This window comes from Rattus norvegicus, chromosome 10 (genome assembly GCF_036323735.1).
Source record: "Rattus norvegicus strain BN/NHsdMcwi chromosome 10, GRCr8, whole genome shotgun sequence".
NCBI classification, from domain to species: Eukaryota; Metazoa; Chordata; class Mammalia; order Rodentia; family Muridae; genus Rattus; species Rattus norvegicus.
The window spans coordinates 16,015,151-16,038,179 of record NC_086028.1 but is presented as its reverse complement, the minus strand read 5'-3'; the positions used below and the strand labels follow the sequence as shown (position 1 = coordinate 16,038,179).

The 23,029-nt window shown below is 48.4% G+C and overlaps 1 long non-coding RNA gene across 1 annotated transcript; it reads left to right on the top strand.

Annotated features, from left to right (window-relative positions):
- The first annotated feature begins 6,064 nt into the window (after positions 1-6,064).
- Positions 6,065-14,871, top strand: LOC108352067 (uncharacterized). Its single transcript, XR_001840125.3, has 3 exons — positions 6,065-6,120; positions 10,945-11,311; positions 11,615-14,871. It is a non-coding gene; the product is annotated as an uncharacterized LOC108352067 (long non-coding RNA).
- The last annotated feature ends 8,158 nt before the right edge of the window (positions 14,872-23,029 follow it).

Here is a 23,029-nt window from a genome sequence, read left to right as displayed (position 1 = left end):
CTTTGCCGTCAACATTGTCACCTCGATCACTCTTCCTCCCTCTATTTCCCATGTGCTCAGAGGCATCTGGATTAACTGTGGTAACCCCTCTCCCTCTCTCCCTCTTAGTCTCTCTCCCCCTCTCTGTCTCTGTCTCTCTCTCTCTGTCTCTGTCTCTCTCTCTCTCTCTCTCTCTCTCTCTCTCTCTTTCTCTCTCTCTCTTTCTCTCTCTCTCTCTCCCTCCCTCTCTTTCTCCTTCTCTCTTTGTACTTGGGTCTTGGCTTTGGATATTTGAAGGCTATGATCAAAGCATATCTGCTTCGTGTCTGCCCTGGCCATCTGTCCTGCAGTTATGGGGCACATCCTAACACACCGTACAGATGTGGCAGGTCACAGATGGGGGACGAGGGCTTACTACAGAAGAGCAACCCTGCCATGGTGACCCAACACACATACCAAACACATCCTCCGCCTCACTGGGCAACCCTAGCATAGAGGCACCTTCTCCTGCACCCTATGTCTTTTGTCTTGAGGACACTTGACATTCCTAGTCACTCCTGACCTTAATTTCATATTGCCTCTTCCCAGAGTTCAAATGAAGCTCTCAGCCCCAATCACTAATTAAGACAAATCAATCGCGTGGCTATCTGGGTGGTAAGAATTTGCCTCCTCACTACCTGCTCAAGAGCAGCAGAATCCTGCTTGACCCTGCTGCCTGATGGCTGAGGGGTTGCCATCCCAGCTCCCCCAGCTGCTTCTCTCATCTGCCTGAGACTGTTCTTGATGCTCTCACAGAACACCTGAGAAAGGAAATTCATAATGAGCAGAAACTAACAGAGCCACAGTACTGAAGGCTGCAAAGGTAGAAGCTCGGGAAAGTGGTGTCTGGTGACAATGTATCATGAACAACGTAAGAACAGAAGAGGGGAGGAACAGGGAGAACCTGTCCTCTTAGCGGGACCATATTCCCAAGAAAAGGAACCCATTTTGCTCTACCCATGAAAGCAGAACTCTCGTAACCCAGTCACCTCAAAGCCCCACCTCTTGATACTGTGACAATAGTAATTACATTTCATCAGTAGCTTTGGAGTAAATATTGAAGCACAGTCATCTCCCTTCCTACCCCTAAGCTGAAATAGCCCATCTGTGAGAAAGGCCCACTGAAATTAGGAAAGTGGCTCCAGAAGCCGAGCCCTGATGGCCTCTTGCATGAAATAGGGGACAGTGGCTTCCCCTGTTTAGAGCCACCTATGCCACCAGGAACATCCTGCACCAGCACCAGCTGCACAGAGAAAACCAATTCTCAACCCTATGAAGTCCTCTCTTGAGTATGTGAGGGCTCCCATTGAAAGAAAAAGGCAAAAAGGAAGGAAGGGAGGGAGGGAGGGGGAGGGAGGGAGGGAGGAACAAAGGGAGGGAAGAACAAAGGAATGAAGGAAGGCAGGCTTAACCAACAACTTCTCCACATGCACAAGTCCCAAGGTAGATTCAAAACAACATCAACAGCCTCATCAGAATAACTAATATTCAACAGAAAATTTAAAGCCAAAAGTCTGGAAAATGTATTCCAAGTTCTGAAAGACCACAACCACCAGCCCAGAATATTAGACCCAGCAAAACTATCAAAATTAAAGCATGTCTCCTCCACAAATTACTAATCCCATAAAAATAGCCTCTAATGAAAACGACCTGGAAAAAATTCCCAACAAAGAATTCAAAAGGCTGATTGATTAGGCCCGAGAGGTGGCTCGTTCCTTAAGAGCACTGGCTGCTCTTCTAGAAGACCAAGGAGGTTTGATTTCCAGGACCCATATGGGACAGTGGCTCACAGCCACCTACAACCCTAGTCTCATACCCTACCTGACTTCCTCAAGCACCAGGCATGCATGCAAGCAAAACACCCATAAACATCAAAAAAATTTAAAAACTTTTAAAGACTTTTTTCAAGATATATAACTATGCTCAAACAACTCAAAGAAGACAAATGTATTTCAAGAAAACAAGCAAATACTGAGTGAAATGAGAGATTAATACAGGATACGGAAACAGTATTCAAAAAGAAGATAGAATTATTGAAAATGAATCAGCTGAAATGAAGAAGGCAAAAACTCAATGAGCCAAACAGAAACTTAGGTGAAAACCCTCCCTGATAGTGGGAATCAGTATCAGCTCTGACAAGGCGAGAGGCACTGGGTCATTTAATGAAGGTCAATGTGAACAGGACGTGGAAGAGCTCTGAAAAACCATGAAGAGACATAACTTTCATGCATCAGCAGAGAAGAATACCATGCCAATGGCATAGGAAAAAGTTTCAACAAAACCATAGAAGAAAATGTTCCAAACCTAAAAGAAAGAGATGCCCCATCCAGGTAAAAGAGGCTTACAGAACACCAAATAGACAGAACCAGAAAACAAACTCCCCATATCATATTATAGTTAAAACAACAAAAAACATAGAATAAAGGAAGCTGTAAAAGAATCCTCATTTATAAAGGCAGCCTCATGAGAATAACTAATATTCAACAGATAATTTAAAGCCAAAAGTCTGGAAAATGTATTCCAAGTTCTGAAAGACCACAACCACCAGCCCAGAATATTATACCCAGCAAAACTATCAAAATTAAAGGGAAATGAAAACTTCTCATGAAAACAGATCAAAGGAATTTATGGCATCTAAACCAGATGTACAGAGGATACTGCAAGAAGTATTTTGTTCTGAAAAGAAGGATGAACACATCCAAGAGGTTAAAAAGAATAAATACAATATTCCAAGACAAATAATCAAAGAAGACTCAGAAAATATCACAGAATCAACAAAATGGCAAGAACTAACAAGGCTAACACGTTGGATTAGAAAACAGAGACCATCTTTTCTGCTGCCTCCAAGAAAAAATGTCTCACCATCAATGACAGACATCACTTTAGAGTAAAAGTGTGGGGAAAGTTACTTGAGGCAACTAGAACTAAAGAAATAAGTTAAGAACTCAATGAGCCAAGTAAAACCTTATGTGGAAACTCTCACCAATAATGGGAATCAGTATCTTGGTTGAAAGACAAGGTAAGAGGCATTGGTTGGGTCATTTACTGTAGCTACTCTAGTGTCTCACAAAATAAGCATCAGGCCTACAGTGGAAGGAGAGAATTGGCTTTCAAGAGGTGTCCTCTGATATCCACCCATGTGGTGTGATATGCACTTATCTACAAAGAGAGAGAAAGAAAGACAGACATGAATGGATGGACAGACAGACAGCGAGAAAGACAGTGAAAGAGACAGAGAGACAGATATTGAATTTAAGTATATTTTAAAAGATGAAGTCTCTTGGCCATGCCAACCTTACAGTGAGACACTCTGTCTTAGTTAGAGTTACCATTGCTGTGATGAAATATCATGACCAAAGGCAGCTTGGGGAGGGAAGGGTTTATTCCATTCACTCTTCCACTGCACAGTTCATCATCAATAGCAATGAAGGCAGGAACTCAAGCTGGGCAAGAACCCAGAGGCAGGAGCTGATGCGGAGGGCGTAGAGGGTGCTGCTCACCGGCTTGCTTCCCAGGCCTTGCTCAGCTTGCTCTTATAGAACCCAGAACCACCAGCCCTGGGATGGCCCCACCCACAGTGGGTTGGGCCCTCCCCCATCAATCACTAATTAAGAAAATGTTCTACAAGCCTACCTATAGCCCAATCTTAAGGAGGCATTTTCTCAATTGAGTCTCCCTTCTCTCTGATGACTTGTGCCAACCACACACTCTGTGAGGATCTGTTTGCTATAGAGGAGTAGAAATACTGAACATAGCTGTGCACTCTGATGACCCTGGACCTGCGGACGTGTGGTTGGAGTGTGAAATGTCCCCCACAGGTTCGAGTGTTTGAACACGTGGTTCCCAGATGGTGGCGCTGTTTGGATAAGATACAGAACCTTTAGGAAGCAGAGCCTACCTGGAGGAAGTGGGGCCCTGGGGGTAAGCCTTGAGGTTTCCTTGTTTGATTGTGTTTGTTTGTTTGTTTGTTTGGTGCATGTTTATCTGTGGTGAGAGATAGACAAGAGAACCAGTGACTTAAAACGATGTAGGGTTTTATCTGGGAGAAAACGGAGTGCATCTCTGTAAGAATCAGGGCCTGAGGTCTGCTTACAAGCTAAAGTAATTACAGGGCAGAGGGTGGAGAGGCGGAGAAGGAAGTTGTAATTAGTCCTTTCCAGTTCCAGATTGGCCATCGACAGGAGTCACCAAGGATGAGCAGCGAGTAAGCAGACACCTGGTGATGGCTAAGCATCCCTCCAGATCAGCCGTCATCAGAGGGATGCAGGGGTGGGGCAGGAATCCAGGAAACCAAGACTGCAGTGCTGACCTCTGTGACAGAAACTGCCATCGCTTAATCGAAATGGAGAGCCTTCAAAATGGCGTGACCAAGGCTAACATGTGATGTGTATATGTGCATGGAAGTAGAACAGTCTTGGGTTCGACTTCTCCTTGGCCACTGCTTACACTGGTTTTTGTTTGTTTGTTTGTTTTTTTGGGGTTTTTTTTGTTTTTGTTTTTTTTTTTTTTTTGGTTCTTTTTTTCGGAGCTGGGGACCGAACCCAGGGCCTTGCGCTTCCTAGGCAAGCGCTCTACCACTGAGCTAAATCCCCAGCCCCACTTATACTGTTTTTGACAGAATCTCCTCCTGGTCTGGGGCTCACCTGGCTAGGCTAAGCTAAATGGGCAAACCCAGGTGTCTCCATGTTCTCACCTCAGTGTTGGGATCCCAAGTATAGGCTACTGTATGGGATTCTGCGTATGGGTTCCGAGGCTTGTGCCCAGGTCCTCATGTGTACTGCAAGCACCATATTGGTTGATCTAGCACCACCACCACCACCCCAGCCCCACCACCCTGGCCCTCTTTATACTTTTCTGTTTGAGACGAGGTCTCACTAAGCTACCTTGTCTGGCCTTGAACTGGCTCTGGAGCCTGAGCTTAACTCTGTGACTTTCCTCTCTCAGCCTCTTTAAATCCCTGGGGTTGCAGGCCTATGCAATAAAGCCCGAGTGAGACGTCTTAAAGGGCTTTAAGACGACCAGTCAGAAGGTACTGGAAGGAATTACATGGGTCCTCTACCACTGTCCACAATGAGTGTTGTGTTTATAAAAAGATAAAGAAAGGAGTATGTTGTGGGTGGATGTGTGGTAAGGTGTGGGAGAAGAGGGTGCCTCGGCAGGCCCGTGTCGAGGCATCTCTTCCCCTGAGGAACTAGCCACAGGACCGTGTAGTATAGAATAGAGTTTATTCAGGGAATGGGGAGGGGAGGTAAGAAGGTAGTAGGGACAGAGAAAGGCAGAGAGAGAGAGACAGAGACAGACAGAGACAGAGATAGAGAGACAGAGAGAGAGACAACGAGAGAGAGACACAGAGAGAGAGAGACAGAGAGAGAGGTAAAGGCCGGCCATGAGCACGTGGGGAGAGGGGGGAAGGGAATGGGAAGAGAGAGGGGAAGGGGAGAGGGGATGGAGCAGGAGCAAGAAGGCAAGAGCAAGAGGGAGAGGAGGGGGCAAGCAGCCCCTTTTATAGTGAGTCGGCACACCTGGCTGTTGCCAGGTAACTGTGGGGCGGAGCTTAGCCAAAATGCCAACGCTAAGGATGGTCCACAGTCACTTCCAGACATGAATCCTGCCCCTCCAGGTGGACAGGAGAGGGGCACCTTGACAAGCGTGTCTTGCTTTTGGGTAGAGAATTTTTCTGCTTCTCCATCTTCTGTCTTTGATTCAACCGTCCTTCACAACGCAGGAGACGCTGCTAAGCTCTGATGGGCACAGAGCCCAGGGAGGGAACAGGGACGTGTGTGTTCTGCAGCTGCTCCGTGGTCTCCCCCTCCTCCTTTGCAGGCCTTGGTTTAATGTAGAGCCATTAATGAGAATACGAATTAACTGAATTTATTTGTGAAAGTGTTAAACGGCCCAAGCTTCGCCTGGGGGAATGAGCTACACAATAAGCTTACTGGTAAAAATTGCCTTTGTGACTGTAATCTTTTAGATGGGTGATTTCTGCAGTAAAAATGACTCAGAGCTTGTGCTTCCTGCTTCCTTCCCTCCCCCATCCACTTCCTGCTCATCCAGTTTGGCTCTGCTCACAAATGCGTAAATGCATATCGGGTTCTTACACAGGTGAGACTGATTTGTACTGTTTTATCTGCGATTTCGGTTCCATCGTTTTTTATGTATTGACTCATAATTAATGTTCTTGCTCTTTAAAAATTTATATTAAAATGTAGGACTCAGCACAATTTATGCAATGTGTCCTATTAGTAGAAACGTACATTGTGTTAAGTCTTCTCTCCCTCCCTCTCTTCTTTCTCGTTCTTATTTCTTCCCTTTCCCTACTCTTCCTTTTCTCTTTCTCTTTTCTCTTTCCTTCTCTCCTCCCTCATGTTTCCCTTCCTTCTCCCTCTCTTTTTCTTTTCTTCTCTCCACTCCTGGCTTCCCTCCCCTCACCCCTTCCCCACCCGGCCACCGCCCATTGTGCTGAGGATTTGGCCCAGGCCCCTCCCACGCTGGGCGTAGACTCCATCACTGCTCTCCAGCCCCTATCTGAGTCCCCTGAAGCAACGCAGAACCTTGTGCTCCCCTTTCTTAGTTCATTCGGGGTGCTGTAGCCTAGCCCTGCGAACCATGCCGCCTGTGCACATTAAAGTTTACTCAGCCCTCCGTTCTAGAGACTCAAGGGCGTGGTACTGATATCTGGCACAGGGCTTTCATATTCTGAAGAACAAGTGCTCTGTTCCCACAGTGACAACTGCTCATGAGAGCAGCGCCCTGGGTGGCCCAGCCACCTCTTATAGCCACCCCCTCCCCGCCCCCGTCACGACTATAATGATGGCAATTAAATTTCAGCATTTAGACTGTAGCAGGACTCTCGTGACAGTGTACAAATGTGGGAGCAGAAGTGTGGCTCCTGCACCTATGTGGAGAGTCACTTGTGACTCAGACAGGAAGCCACCCCTCAACCTATTTATGCTTCCGCCAATAACAGCGTGGGGTGCCTGGTTCCCACAGCATCATCAGCGATGCCTTTTGTCAGTTTAGCGGGAGACAAATAGCTTTTCCATCGAGTTTGGGTCTTATGGCCTTACCTTGGCTGTCTCTGTCTGTTTCAGCCGCTTTCTCTGTAGTTGGCTTTTTATGGCTTTTGGAACCACTGTAGCTGGAGTGGAATGGCCTACTATGGAGGGTTGGGTAGCCGGCCTTCTTGTGAGAAGAACTAGAAGTTGTTCCTGACTCCTCATCTGAGAGCTACTGAGGAACAGATTAGCCATGGCCACAGTGGGGAGAGGAGGAGGGGACCTAGGTTTGTGGACTCCACACAACTAGACTATGGTCTTGGCTCCCTCTCAATTTGCCAGGTGGGGTCCTACCCACCGCACCTCAGAGCAAAGGGAAATAAGCTCTAATCCAACACACATGCCCACGTGTAAGGGCAGCTTTGCACACAGAGCTATGCACAAAGAGACCACGTGTGTGCAGGGAGGAGGAAGAGGACAATCTACAAGGCCAGCAGCCTTGAGTAGGAACCACCCTACTGCTACCTTGATTTAGGAAGTCTGGTGTCGGGGACCATGGGATGAGAAGTTTCTGTCTTCAGCCACTTAGGCTGCCTAACTCCATTACTGCAGCCGGAGCTGGCTGATACACCCTCCCAGAATGGCCAGCGTCCTGAACAACGGACTTCTAGACAACTATTTCCTCATCTGTATAATAAGGTTATTACCCTACTTGCCACAGACCTGCAGTTCAGGGCTTTGGGGCATAGAAATGGCACCCACCGGCTCCCTGGCACACCCAGAGGTCCTGGGTTCTAGCCATCTGGATGTATTGCCAGAGTCTCATACACCCAAGGCCAGGACCACAGAGCAGAGTATGCGTTCCACTTCTGTCAACCAACGGAGGCCCCTGAGCTTCTCCGGGCCTCAGTTTTCTCGGCTGTTCGATGAGAAGAGGTGTCAGTGCCATGATACCTAATGACACTTTGGTTCTGGTTTTGCGATGTGCTTTTGAGAACGACAATCAGATAAATGTGTTCATTCCCTGCAAGCGATGCCGACAAATGAGCCCATTAACTTCTCTAATGCGTTTGCTTCTCTGTAAAGAGATTTCCCCCAGAAAGCAATTGGGAGGTGGAAACCTTCACGGTGAGCTGTCAGTATATTAAGCCGCTCCGTCTTTAAAAGTCAATTACTTGCCAGTAGCTGCTGTGGGTGCTCGGACTGTTGCTAATGCCCATTGCACGGTGATGAGGCAGAAAACAGTGATCTTTCGCTCAAATGCTGCGTGGCCAAAGTGCTGAGGTCACTTCAACCAACGGATTCCAAACATCTTCTGAGAGTGCCATGGTGCCGGGTGTCTTAGTCACCCTTCTAGTGCTGTGACAAACCATCATGACCACCCCGAGAACTTATGAAAGAAAGCATTTAATTTGGCTTACAGTTTCGGAGGGTTGGGGTCCATGATGGAAGCCTGAAGGAACAGATTGACCGTCAAGCCACAAACTCAAGGCAGAGAGAGGCAGAGACCCACAATGGGAATGGTGTGAGTCTTGAAACCTCAAAGTCTACCCCTAGTTACATGCGCACACACACCCCCAATAAGGCCACGCCTCTGGAACCTTCCCAGATAATTCCAAACTCTGGGAGCCAAATATTCAAATATATCAGCCTATGGGGCCATTCTCATTCAAACCACTACACTGGGCATAAAGTCTTCCTGACCCAATACAGTATTCATTTGCCCAGGGGCAACTACCAGGCTTTAGGTAACTTGCTTCATCATTACAAGGCTTCGTTTGCTAAGTGGCCATAATGATGAGATCTATCTCACAAATCAGTGGGGACCCAGGTCACAATGTACGTAGAAGCCAGGCACACAGTAAAAGCTCAGTAGAAAGCAGTTGTGTATTTCCTTTATTGCTGCTGCTGCTGCTGCTGCCATACCAAATACCTGAAGCCGAATGCTTACATAGAAAAGCAGCTTACTTAGCTCAGACTTAGGGTCTGAAAGTCCACAATAAGGATTTCCCCATCCCCCACCCCATTCAAGCCTCCAGTGTGGGTCCCCCTCCCCCGTTATTTCACACCAGGGTAGATAGCATCGTGGAGGGAGCTCTTGAGGAAGGGCAAGTTCTCACAGAAGCCAGAAACCATGGAGAGGGCAGCCTTGCCACTTAAAGACCATTTCTCATTGGGAATAACTCACTCCTTGAGACTCACATAAATCCTTCCCATGGATGGTGGCCTGTCATCTAATGACCTCACACTAGGCTCTACTTGGCAAAAACTCATCCACCTGTTAACACTGCTACATCGACAACCGACTTTGAACCCAACATCCATCAGGGCAAAGGATCGCCAAGGCAGAGGATCACTTCACACTGACCACCTCTAGTGCCCAGCAGAGTGACAAGTCCAAACACATCCTCTCTGACAGGCAGAGACTAAATTGGTGACAGGAACCTGCTGGCTCCATTTCTGGCTTAGTCTGAGTGTCATTCTCAATTACCCAGCAGTCAGGGACCTAAGGAGCCTGACAGGGGAAGAGCCCCTTATGAGAAGACAACAGGTCTGCTGCTGGGTTCTGTGTCACACTGCAGAGGGCACAGGACAGGGGACACAGGACAAGAGCAGAGCCTGGAACAAACCTCTGCCCCTTGGGATGGGTTGCTTCCTCCCCTCTGGGAACAAGGGCGGTGTCCAATTAAGTCAATGTGGACACCCTGGGATTGCAGCCTGTGTATCTCCATGAGAGGCTTAGGCATGTGTTTTCTAGCTGGATATGGCGAGGTGCACATTTAATTCCAACACCTGGGAGGCTGAGGTGGGTGGGTGGGGTGGGGGGTTGTGGGGGTTGCAAGTTTAAGGTCAGCCAGAGCAACATGGAAAGATCCTCTCTGAGAAAATGCAAGAGGGAGAAGAGTAGAAGCAGAGAAAGAAATTTGTAGTTGTGGTAAGCTATCATAACCTTCAAATATCCAGCTCCAAAGGCAGTTCTGAATGGCCTCTTGCGTGTGGCTGAGTGGACAGAAGCCGACATTCACATCTGTTGCCAACGTGCATGTGTCTGCTGGAACTTCACATTCCCAAGGCCAGCACCCATTAATCACTTCCCTCCACCCCAACCTCCAGTCACGGGCTCTACCTTCTGCCTCAGTTCAACTGCTCCAGGTGCCTCAAGCAAGCAAGGTCAGACAGCGTTTGTTCTTTATCTGCCCCGCCCACACACGCTTAACCTAAGTCCCAAGAGTTTATCCGAGTTGCACCTCATGTCAGAATTTCATCCCTTTCTGGGTTGGATACTATGCTGTGGTATGTAAAGGATACAATTCATATCTGCCTTTATGTGCTGGTTGATACTTTGTTTGCTTCTCCTTTTGAGTGTTGCAAATAGTGTGGCGGCTAAGAACTCAGATATTTAAATATCCGTCTGTGTCCCTGCTTCCAAGTCTTTGGTGTAGGCATAGGTGCTCAGAAGTAGAATCCCCAGGTCATTCGGCAATTGCTCCATTTGGTTTCTTCTCTCTCCCTCTCCCTCTCCTTCTTTCTCCCCCTCACTCTGTCTCCCTTTCCCCTCCCCTCCCCATGTCCCTCCCCATCCCCTCTTTCTTTCCCTTCCTTCCTCTCTCACTAAGGGTGTGTACCAATGTGGAGATGACAATCTTTGGGCCTTGGTCCTCACCTTTCTACTTTGCTTGAAATGGCATTCTTTCACTGCCCTGTTAACCAGGCAAGAAAGTCCATGAGCATCTGGGATGAGGCTAACTGACACCCACCACCTTCTGGAAAGTTGCCTGCCTCTGTCTCCCATCTGCCAATGGGGGCGGGATGAAACTGCAGGCGTCTGGGTCCAGCTCTTACTTCTGTTTCTTCTTCCTTTCCCCACCTCTGCCATCCCCCCCCCTCCCTTGTCAAGGACTCATTTATTTATGTATATTTTCCCAAATAGATTCCATTCCCTGGGACTTTGCATGCATTTTTTTGTCGGCTGAGAGGACTCAATCAGCATTCCTTCTTGGAGGTACAGGACGCTGGATCGAACCGTTTGGGTGACTGAAGGGACCAGGTCACACAAAAATACAAGGATGAGAGAGAACTGTTGCCTCCCAGTTATTAAGTGTCCTCTCCCAAACCTCAAGCCCATCACGGCTACAGCCGCCTCTCTGGCTTGAGAAACAGGCCTGGGGGCTTTGCGCCAGCCACAATGGTGATGGAATCTTCTTCAGAGGTCGCACCCAGAGGAAGAGCCCCAGATCCAGCACGGCTGAGGCGTTCAGTCTTCTTTTGTCTCCTGTGAATGGTGACGTACAGTTTGGGTGAGCACTTGAAACTACTAGGCAGTAGTTATTCCAACGATGGCTGGAATGTGAAGGCACAGGGAAGACAAGAGCTCCAAGAGCAATGTGGGGGTTAGCTCCTGTACACAGGGACACAGAGCAGCCCATATGGCTGTTTCCTATTTGTCTTCTTAGCTGTTGGGGGTTCTGACCACACAGTCATGTGATTTATGTGATTAGGACCAGAACGAGCAGAATGAGCAGACAGAGGCAGCCCCAAGGAGTGAGTGTAGGTCCCGGCAGGCGCACATGTTAGTTCTAATCTTCTTTACGATCCCACAGGATGAGGCTGGAGAGAGGACTCAGCGGTTAAGAGAACTGGCTGCCGTTCTGGAGGACCCAGGTTCGAATCCTAGCTCCCGTGTGGAAGCACACGAACGTCCATAACTTCAGTTCCAGGGTATCCTATGCCCTCTTCTGGCCTTCTCAGGCACTGCATGCATGTGGTACACAAGCACACATACAGGCAAGACATTCTCACACACAGAATGATAATTAAAAAGATTAGAATCCCCACGAGCAAACTTGCCACCTCACTGTTGTCTGTGGCAAGTGGGATGCGTGTGTGCAAAGGCATGTAGTACCAAAGCCCATGTGGCCGTTGCCCTGTGTGCATACCTGTAATGAAGTTTGATTTCTAAATTAGATACTTTCAGAGATTAAAAGTTTTCGGGGCTGGGGATTTAGCTCAGTGGTAGAGCGCTTACCTAGGAAGCACAAGGCCCTGGGTTCGGTCCCCAGCTCCGAAAAAAAAAAGAACCAAAAAAAAAAGTTTTCTAATAAATTATAACAATATACTGTAGTGAAAGTTAATAGATTTGTTCTCTGTGCCACAACAGTCAAGGCAAATCCTGGTACTTTGGGACCACAGTTGGCCAAGGGTTACTGAAACCGTGGAAGGAAAGGGTGGGCAGGAGGAGGCTTCCCAGGGGAAACTGGATTCAAGAGCTGGAGTTACCCCAGGCACTGTACAGTGACAGACAAGAGCTGAACTTCTGTCTTGTGTCCCGATGTGGAGTATTTTCCTAGACCTCTTTTGTGAATTATCGTGTTTTGAACTTTCTACACAAAGCAAGAATTTATCTTTTTTTCTCCCTCCTGTGTCTGCCTTGTTGAAATGGGAATTGAACAATACTGAGCGTTTAGAGTCTTTTTTTTTTTTTTTTTTTTTAGTTCTTCAGATAATTCTGGCTTTGTGTCCTTTTTCCCATCAGGGAAAGGGGGGCTTAAGAATGAGAAACGTGGCATCTACAGATAAAGAGAAGCTGTCTCTCTCTCCTGGGTCTCTGACTGACAGGCTTGGAGTCAAACCAGCAGGCCCTGAGAGGGAGGCAGAATGGTGAGGTGAGTGTGTGGAGCATACTTTACTGATTTGCTGAAACCCCCACCTATCTGTGGCTTCCGGCTGAGCAGTGGGCCTTGGCCTGGGTGTGGCCATTGCTAGTACTCATGGGCATCTGGCCATTTGGCCATTTTGCCCTTCTAGGCACACGGCCCACTTCTCTGCCCTCTGCAGTTGAGCCAGGAAGGTGGATCTCTGTGAGTTGTAGGGCCACCCTGGTCTAAATAGTGAGTTTCAAGGTAGCCAGGGATATATAGAGAGAGACCCTTCATCAAAATTAAAAAAAAAAAAACTAAGGGGTTGGGGATTTAGCTCAGTGGTAGAGCGCTTGCCTAGGAAGCGCAAGGCCCTGGGTTCGGTCCCCAGCTCCGAAAAAAAGAACCAAAAAAAAAAAAAAACTAAATCAAAATTATTATTATTATTATTATTATTATTATTATTATTATTATTATTATTAACAACCATAATAAAGCAAACTAGGACATCTTGTCTTCCAGCCCTGAGCCTCATCCACTTGATCAGTCCTATTGATGAGACTCATTCTGTTGAGTGTTCTTACTGTATTTACTGAGCTTTCCCTTTCAAAACTTCATACTGGGAATGGACAGATAGATGACTCAGCATTTAAGAGCCCATGCTACCTTCATGGAGAATCAAGGTTCGATTCTCACCACCCATATTTGGTGTCTGATAACTGTCTGTGACGGCAGTTTCAGAGAATTGGACACCTCTGACTTCTGTGGGCACAGGCACTCACATGCTCGCACATCGTTCCTGTCCTCTTGGATTTTGTCAAGCCCTCTCACACGAACGGTCACGTTGAATTCTTTGGGATTTCTCCTAAATCGCTCTCATTGGAGTGTATTGCTGCGAAACCCCTCATATTTGGAGAAGCCACACCTGTATTGCTTTTTCACATCCCCGTGTTTCCGGGTTGGCTCTTGCCCATACGGAATTACGTTAACCGGAATTTTAAAATCACCTATAGTCTTTCAAGAGAAATATATGCAATATTCTTGTGAAGTTGGTCGTAGCAAGGTTAAAGTGCTATTTAGCCCCACTGGAGCGGGTGTGCCTCAGCAGTGAAACCCAAAGTGCGCATGCTCAGATCAGCAGGCTTACTCCGTAGAGCAGTGGCCAGGCCGAGACTCTTACCATTGTCACTAAACATAACACTCGTTGATTTGGTGGAGGTGTGAGAATATAAAAGTTAGGGTGTGCTAAGATGTCAATTACTGCACGCAGGAATAGAAAGGAAGGAAAATACCCCCAAACCAGGCTCAAGGGTCAAGGTTCCAGGAAATCTGCCTTTTCATGGAATTCCAGAAAACAGCTAAATCCACAAACCTCAGACCGAGAGGTTATAGAAACAATGGTTTGACTTATCTCCTACGCCCAGTTTCAAAATGCTGTTTATCCAGAAAACAGTTCCTGGGTCTGGCCACGCCCTCCCTGACCCTCTCTGACCCTCCCTGACAACTGTGAAAACTGCAGCTTAGGCTCCGCAGAGCAGCACTTCCTCCCTCACCCTCCGATGCTGGGCTGCGGGCACCACCTTTCAGACCAGTTTGACCTGGCTAGCCGTGGAGGTTGATCTGAGTTCTCATTTTTTTATTTCCCTCCACACATTTATGTCTTTTTTTTTCCTTTTGAGTATTATAGCCGTGTGCAAAAATCAGAAGGGGAAAGACAAACAGGGAGGTCAGGAAAAACAGAAGGAATTAAGCTAAAGGAGGGATGGAAACCGGGTGAGGTAAATACAGTCCAGCAGCCCAAGATGATCCCAGCACTCAAGAGGCTGAGGCAGGGAGCCCTCAACTCTAGGACACCTTGAGCCGCTCAGAAGGGAGCGGGGAGGGAGAATAAATAAACACGCGGTCCAATGTGTCAGCATTCTAAGCTCCACCCCCAGTTACCTGGCAACAGCCAGGTATCCTTGACACTGTAAAAGGGGCTGCTTGCCCTCTCCTCACTCTCTTGTCCTCTCTTGTCCTCTCTTGCTCTTACCCTCTTCCCTCTTAATCCCCTCTCTCCCCATTCCCTTCCCCCCTTCTCTCCATGTGCTCATGGCCTTCCTCTATTCTTCTCTCTCTCTCTCTCTCTCTCTCTCTCTCTCTCTCTCTCTCTCTCTTTCTCTCTCTCTCCCCTTCTCTGCCCTACTACCCTCCCCATGCCCTGAATAAACTCTTTTCTATACTATCCCATTGTGAGGCTGGTCCCTCAGAGGAAAGGGATGTCTCATCATGGGCCCCCTGAGGCACCCCCTTTCCCATACCTCACCACACCTCATAGAACGTATCCCCCCCTCTCTTTATCTTTTTATCAACACAACATTGGTGCTGAAACCCAGGACACATCCTCCCTTTATTTTTTTTATAAACACATCATGGTGAGTTGAAATTGGATACAAAATAAGGGAACTATAGAAGGAGTTGGAAGATTCACCTACGGCTCTGCCCTGAGTGTGGGACCAGGACACAGGTGACAATAGGGCCTCTCTGTGCAGGTCCCTCGTGGGGGCCCAGCACTGGTGCTGCTCCTGTCTGTGTACTTTGGTCACCTGCGTTGTTCGAGGATGCTGGCTGTGCTCTGTATGGTCCTACATGAGGGCCGGGTGCTTGTGTCCTCCAACCTCCGTGTAGTGTCTCACAGGGTGAGCTGTGTGGGCTGAGCATGCTTTTATGGGGTCTCTCATTGGCACGGGGACAGACATCATACCTGTCTCTGTGTGGTCTTCTCCAGTCAATGGCTCAGGGCAGACCTCACAGGATACTGTATTGTTCTGGTTCAAAACCTTCTCTCCTTATATAGAGGCACTGGGCAGCCCAATGACGGTCATGGCCCAGCATTTGCAGGGAGGGACTTTGCCTCTAGGGCCACCTAGCTGCCAGCCCAGCAGAGGTTTCTGAGAGGACTTTTTTCAGCACACCCCTCTCTCAGCTAGTGCCGCTGACAATCCTGCGGTGCCCTGTCTCCATTCTGCCCTTCTTCCCTCCTTCTCTTATTGCTTTTTAACTTTAAATTATCCATGACTAAATGTAGTGTCCTGCGTATTTCTCACTGACACTCTGCCCTAGAAACAAAGCTCCGAGGTGGGGATGAGCCCTAGGAACACGTTCCAGACACTCTCTGTTTCTGTTCTCCATGGTGGCTTTCTTTCCTTTGCAACAGAAACTAGTGTTTTTCTGCAGTCCACCTCCTGGCTGATGGCTGCTTCTTAACCATCCTCTCAGTTGATTCCCCCGGAGAGTCCAGCGGTCCACGAAAGGCTGCCGTCCTCCACCTTCGACCCACTGGCAGCTTTAACCATAAAGCTCTTGAGTCTGATCAGGGAGCCCAGAAGAACTCCAACAGAACAGAGTCCTCCTGGCCAGTCACTAGCCCCTGCTTAGAGACCCAGGAAGACAGAAAGGCTGTACTCAGGGAAGCATCAGCATTGCAAAGCAGCTGAGAACTGAGACTTCTAGACCTCCGTGCATCCCCCTGACACCTCTTCTGCCTTCTCAGGACATCATGGTGAGGTTGAGCGTGTTTCTGATGGAACACTAAGAACAGGAAATACTGCCAAGTGCATGGGCGTATGCCTTCCTAGAAATACAAACTGTAATGAGTTCCAGTTTTAGAGCTATTAACATGTGAAGAGTATATATTCTCGAGGTGCTGAAAGAGTCCTTTTCTGGAAAGCGTTGTGTGGTTCTAGTCACATCTACTCCTTGTCTTTCCCACTGCCCATTGCTGGGTTTTTTCTCTCTCTCTAATTCTGACCTTATGACATTACTGTAGATAGTCCCTGTGCTCTAGCCCTTGGCTTCCTTTTCTTCCACTCAACTCCGCTGTCAATCATATAGTTTAGCACCTCCCCTGCAAGGCTCCTCCCACCGACCAGCCACCACCTGCCGCTAAGCCAAAGCTCTTGCCCACACTTCTTTATTCGTCAGACACAAGCACCCTCCTATCTTCCATACCCTCAGAATGACCCATTGAGCCCTGGCATCTCCTGGTGTCCTTGCCAGGACCTACAGAATACAGGGAAATCCTCACCAACGTCTGGAGCCTGCTTGTTTCTCTAGTATCCTTCCGGGTTGGGAGTGTGGATTCCAGACGTGGGGCTTCCCTGCTTTTGGCAGAGTGGCTGTTGGAACAGTGTCTTGGTGAGTTGTATGGGCTCCAACCAAGCACACAGTGCCGAACGAAGAAAGGACAAACAAAGGAGATTTACTTGGCTTGTGGTTCCGGTCCAATCCTTGAAAGCCTAGCAACCTTGGTGCTGCCATCTGGCCGAATCACAACATGGCAGAGGAACAGAAAGAAAGCCACCAGTACAAGCGAAGCCTGTGGACTGGCTTTGCTGTCCCCATTCCTATGAAAAAGAATCTATTCTTCAAGATGAACTGTAACATTGTGGTCTTTCTATGCCGGCCCCAACTCTGAATAACAACACGGAGACATTAATTTGTGAATGCCTAGGCCTTATAGCTAGGCTGGTTCCCAACTAGCTTGTAACTTTGTTGTTGTTGTTGTTGTTGTTGTTGTTGTTGTTGTTGTTGTTGTTGTTATTATTAGCTAAGTTCTGGCACGTGACTTGTTAGTTATCTTTCCTTCTTAGCCCAGCCTTCTTCCTCCACATCTGGCGGTAAATCCTCTCACACCTGACTCTCTCCCAGAGTTCTTATCTCTTCCTGCAAGTCCCACTTTCTACTTCCTGCCCTTGCTATAGGCCATCAGCTTCTTAATAAACCAATCAGAAATCGAGGGAGTGTTTAGAAAATATGATGTAGTCATAATAATAACAATACCAAGGCCAGGCCTGCACCCAACTCCCTGCCTGGCACAGAAATCAGCATTTGAATAATTCAAAGACAGTCCTTACACAGTGCACAATATTATTATCTTAGCAACGCTATCGTTGGTGCTGCTTCTGTGTCTGACCCACAGTAGCACAGAACCCACTGGGCTCTAACTCTTGGAGATTCCACCACTATCAACACGCCCATGCTGAAGCCAGGTTTCCATTGTGAGAGCCTTTGGGCACCAAAGGACTCAGACCCTACATTTGCCGCTCTTCCTGCATTTCCTCCAGGGATGCTGTTCCCTGGACTTCAGCGGGAGGGCTATGCACATGGCTTTACCACCGCTGACGGCTCTCCTAATGTTACTCCAAAGCACAGCTTGTCATTACAACCTCTTTCTGTGTGGGGCTCCTCAGTATAGTGGCTGTGAAGTGTAGTTAATATGTAGCCCTAATTATGCCTTGTGATGTCTTAGAAACTTTAGCTCAGTTCCGGTCCACGGTGCACCTCCAGGTAGAACGGGAACAAGAACCTTCTCCTTCCGATTTTATATTTTTCCACCCCCCCCCCCCCAGGACAGCAAATGTCTGAGTCAACATGGAGCCTTCCTCCAGGAAGCAAGCAAGGTTTTGTCAGCCGTGTGCCTTCGTCCAGTCACAGCCCAGCTTCCATTCCCTGTCCCATACTATGCAACCACACGGTGAACTCCTTCTGTGCCCGAGAACCAAAGCTTTTCTCTTTTTTTGAGGGAGCAGGAAGGGGGGCAGATCCTTGAGAGCCAGGGCCTTCCCTGGAACCTGGAGAAAAGAACAGAAGCTCAAAGATCAACTATGGTGGTCTTGAGTTTTTCGTTCTCAGACAGATAGAGCTTGCTCTTAGGAATTCTACCCACTACCTTTCCAGGACACCATTATGGGTGTGTCTAGGGCTGTTGTGGCTTGAATGTTAAAACACGCCCCACTCCCAACCCCGTCCCCAGCACAGGTATGTGTTTGAACACTGTCCTCAGCCAGTGATAATGTTTGGAGAATCCATGCAACCTTTAGGAGCTGGGGCCTCACTTTGAGGCAGAGCAAGCCTTGAGGCTTGGCTTGTACTCAATATTATATCACTACCTTGAATGTTCTCTGTTCTGCCATGATGTCTCTCCCAGGCCCCCTCCTAATCCCTACTAACTACTCCTTATCATTGTCTGCACTGTCCTGCCTGCCCCAGGATGTCAGCTCACTAGACTCGCCCACCCTGAGCCTTTCTCACTGGCCTCCTTCACAGGGTGACATGCGTGACGTTCCGGCGTGGTTTTCCACAGCTCAATAGCTCACTGCTTTTTAGCACTGAATATGGTTTCATTGTCTGGGTGGACCATGGCTCACACATCCACTCGCCTCGTGAAGGCCATCTTCCCAGTTATGAAGCTGTTCTTAAAGCTGTTGTTCTTAAATCCCTGTGTACTTTGCTTCTCCCTTCCTTGGATAAATATCATGAGGCACCATTGCTGGACGATGCACTGAGAGCGCGGTTAGTGCTATGAGAAACATTGGAATTGTCTTCCCAGGGCCTATACCATCTGCAGTCCTGCCAGCAATGAGTTCCCGCTGCTCTGTGAGTCACCACTGGATGATGACAGGATAGCAAGATCTTAAGAAGGATCGAGATCCCAGATGACTGCAGAGTGCCCAGCTGACTTCTATGAGTTGGAGATTGTGACCTGAGATTGTGGTGTTTATCAGGCACCAGAGTGAGACTGGATGGATTTAAGGCAATTGTTCACAACCATTCCGGTGCTGAGACCCTTTTATATGGTACCTCGTGTTGTGGTGACCCCAGCCATATTTTGTTGCCTCTTTATAAGTGTAATTTGCCGCCGTTGTGAATCACAACATGCAGGATATCTGATATGCCACCCCTGTTGGGGTCAAGACCCACAGGTTAAGAACCACTAATCTATGGCTTTCCGGGCCTCATTTAAAGGCCTGGTTTAAGATAGGTCACTATTTGGGACTGCAGAGAAGGCTTAGCAGTTAAAAGTTTTTACCACCCTTGCAGAGGACCTGCATTCAAGTCCCAGCATCCACTGACAGCACACAACCTTCTGTGACTCCAGCTCCAGGGGATCTGATACCTTTCCTGACCTCTGAGGGTACCAAACACACTATGTGGTGCACATAGATGCACACGTGCACATACACATAAAATTAAATGCAAGCATTAAAAGTGTCAACCTGCTGGGTACATTACATCCCTATTTCCCCATCTGTAAAATGAGAGAGATGTTGTGTCTCTTCTCCTGGGGCTTATCGTGAAGATTAAATAAGTCCTTACATGAAATTCTTGTCCTAGGTGTTTAGTAGACACTCAATACATGTTAGGATTGTCATAGCAACTTCCTTAACTGTCTGGGAATGTTTGGCTCAGTAGAGGAGATAGTTAGGGGGTACGCCTGCATGCCTAGGGAAGTGAATCCTCACCTCACTGCTGCCTGTAGAGTAGCGTGTGCGTGTGCGTGCGTGTGTGTGTGTGTGTGTGTGTGTGTGTGTGTGTGTGTGTGTTACTTTTAATCATAAGGTAAGGAGTGCAGGAGCACATAGACGCCAGAGATGCTGGGTCCCCTGGAGCAGGAATTACAGTCAATTCTGAGCCCCCATTCCCAGCATCCCCAGTGTGGACACTGGGATTTTGCCAGCGCAATAAAGTTAAAAGATTCTGAGTTCAAGAGCTTCCCCATCATCCTGGTAGGTTTGACATCATCACCAGTGAGGAAGAGATGGACTGGATACAGAGACTGGAGTGATGTGGCTACCAGCCAATGGGAAGCAGCCTTGGGAAGCCGGAAGAGGGGGAGTACGCACTTAGAGACACTCAGAAGGAGTGACGCGGACCTTGTCAACACCTTGATTTTCATCTTACATGCTACCCTTAGGTCTCCAGCCTAAGGGTCTGTAAGGGCCGTGCCTATTCCTAACTGCTGAGCCATGTCCCCAGCCCCCAAAGTTTTTCCTTTTGTACCTCAGAATGATGTTTTTTGTCGGATGGCAAACATTGCCCCTGTGATTCTTCTGCGGTCATTCTGAGGCCTTTCTTTAGGACAGGGGCGGAGGAAGCCTTTGGACACACACATCCCAAGAGAGCAGTACTGGCTGAATTAAAGTAGCTGTTTTGACTCCTTACAAGTGTCTAAAGTGAGCATGCCTTGGCCATGGAAGATGATGCCAAGTCCCAGACAGCAGCCCCCTGACCTCTCACCCTCACTGCTACACCCTCACTGACTCACAGCTCAAGGCCCAAACATGGCTCCTCTCATCCCTCAGAAGGCTCAAGCAGCCTGGGCGTCAGAACCTCCCCCCCCACCCCGCCACTCCCATCCCCACCCCTACCTCCTACTCCCACCCCCACCCCCCAACCCCATCTGAACAGCAAAAGGAACAGAATCCATTCCTTATTGTGGCCTCCCAACTTGGTTCTCTAGGAAACTCAAGCCAGGCCAGAATACCAGCCTCTTGTGGCTACTGTCACAAATGACAAGACTCCTGGCTTCTGTATCTGCGTCACCAATATCACAAAGATAATAAAAGTATTCTTCCATTGCTGCGACAAAAGTGGCTTGAGGAAGGGATCATTTTGGTAAAAGTTTGAGGCTGACGTGCTCTCAGTGGGGAGGCATGGGGACAGGAGTGGGGGGGGCAGCTAGTCATGTGGCACCCACAGTCGGGAAGCAGAGAAGGACCCCAACCTATGAAATGATTCTGCCTACAATTAGGGTTTCCCCTATCAGTTAAGCCAATCTAGATATTCCCTCAGAGACATGACCAGAGGCCTGTCTTCTGGGTATTCTGGGGCCTTTCAAGTTGACAACGGACACTAACCACGACAGCTTCCAACAACACGAATTCATCGTCCTGCTGTTTAGTGGGCTGGAGACCTAAGGGTAGCATGTAAGATGAAAATCAAGGTGTTGACAGGGTCCACGTCACTCCTTCTGAGTGTCTCTAAGTGCGTACTCCCCCTCTTCCGGCTTCCCAAGGCTGCTTCCCATTGGCTGGTAGCCACATCACTCCAGTCTCTGTATCCAGTCCATCTCTTCCTCACTGGTGATGATGTCAAACCTACCAGGATGATGGGGAAGCTCTTGAACTCAGAATCTTTAACTTTATCGTGCCGGCAAAATCCCATAAAAGATCGTATTCCAAGGCACGTAAGGCCTTGGAATCAGAAAGAAGCCTTCTGGGCTCCGGGTAGCCCTTCCTGCTGAGGGCGGCAGACCTCAGGCAAAGGTAGAAGCCCCCTGTGAAAGCTGCAGGAAGGAGCCTGAGAAGGGGAGGGGCCGAGATCAGGGAGGAAGGGCTTCTCTGAAGAGAGAGCCGCCAGCTGTTTGCCTCCAGGGAAGTCTCAGTGGATCTGAACCTGAGGTGAGGTGAGACTCCACTAGGGGAACACCTAATAAAAAGGGGAACCTCCCCCCTTCCCACTCCCTCAAAAAAGAGAAAAGCTTTGGTTCTCGGTCACAGAAGGAGTTCACCATGTGGTTGCCTAGTGTGGGACAGGGAATGGAAGCTAGGCCGTGACCAGGTGAAGGCACGCGGCCGACAAAACCTTGCTTGCTTCCTGGACAGAGCACAAAAGACTCCATGTTGACTCAGCCGTTTGCTGTTCCTGGGGAGAAAAATGGAAAAGGATAAAATCCGAAGGCAGAGTTTAAAAGCCATATCAAAATTGAAATCTGTTGAAAGCAGGGGCCTTTGTGAGCCAGCCGCCTGGGACCAGGCAGCCCCAGGGAAGGCTGTGGGGAACGGTCCTCGGCACAAGCATTGTCCAAAGACATTCAAAGTCGCATAAATATTTAAAAGTACCGATGGATGCAAATAAACACACGGAGGGCAAATCTGAGTGAGCAGCCCCCAGTGCACGATTTAAAGGCACACACCGCACTTGCTACCCGGGGAGCCGCGCTGTGCTGGCTTCTCCGACACATCATTTCTCAAACCATTGAGCTATATAGATGTCAGCTGCAAGGTGATTTTGACCCAACAGTGTGTGCAGCCCTACATCACACAGAAGGATGGACCTGGAAGGCAATTTCTGATTTAAAAGTTAATTGTCCCAGAGACTCTACAAGCTGACTCCTTCAGCCATATTCACATAGCCTGCCCTGAATGATTCCATGCCAAATCTACCCTTGCCTAAGGGTAGCCCCCACCTAAGGCTAATTGCTGGTTGGGCAAAGGAGACTCTTTCACCTCTCAGCCAGGGCAACCAGGGAGTCAAGCTTAGTAAACTGAGAGTCACGGCTGGAGTTGAAATGGCAGATATGGTACTTAGCCTCTCTTGCCCCGCCCCCCTCTTTGCCCTAGTCCCTAAGCCTGCATAGTGAATGCTCCGCCCCCACTCTGGAAGCACAGTAGATGGTGAAGGGCAGAGGTGGTATCCTGAAGGTCACCACTGTGACTTTGCAGCACCCCTGGCCCCACATGGAAGATTTGTGCTTGTTCAAAACCTCTTTTGTGGGCCGGAGAGATGGCTCAGTGGTTAAAGCACTAACTGCTCTTCCAGAGGTCCTGAGTTCAATTC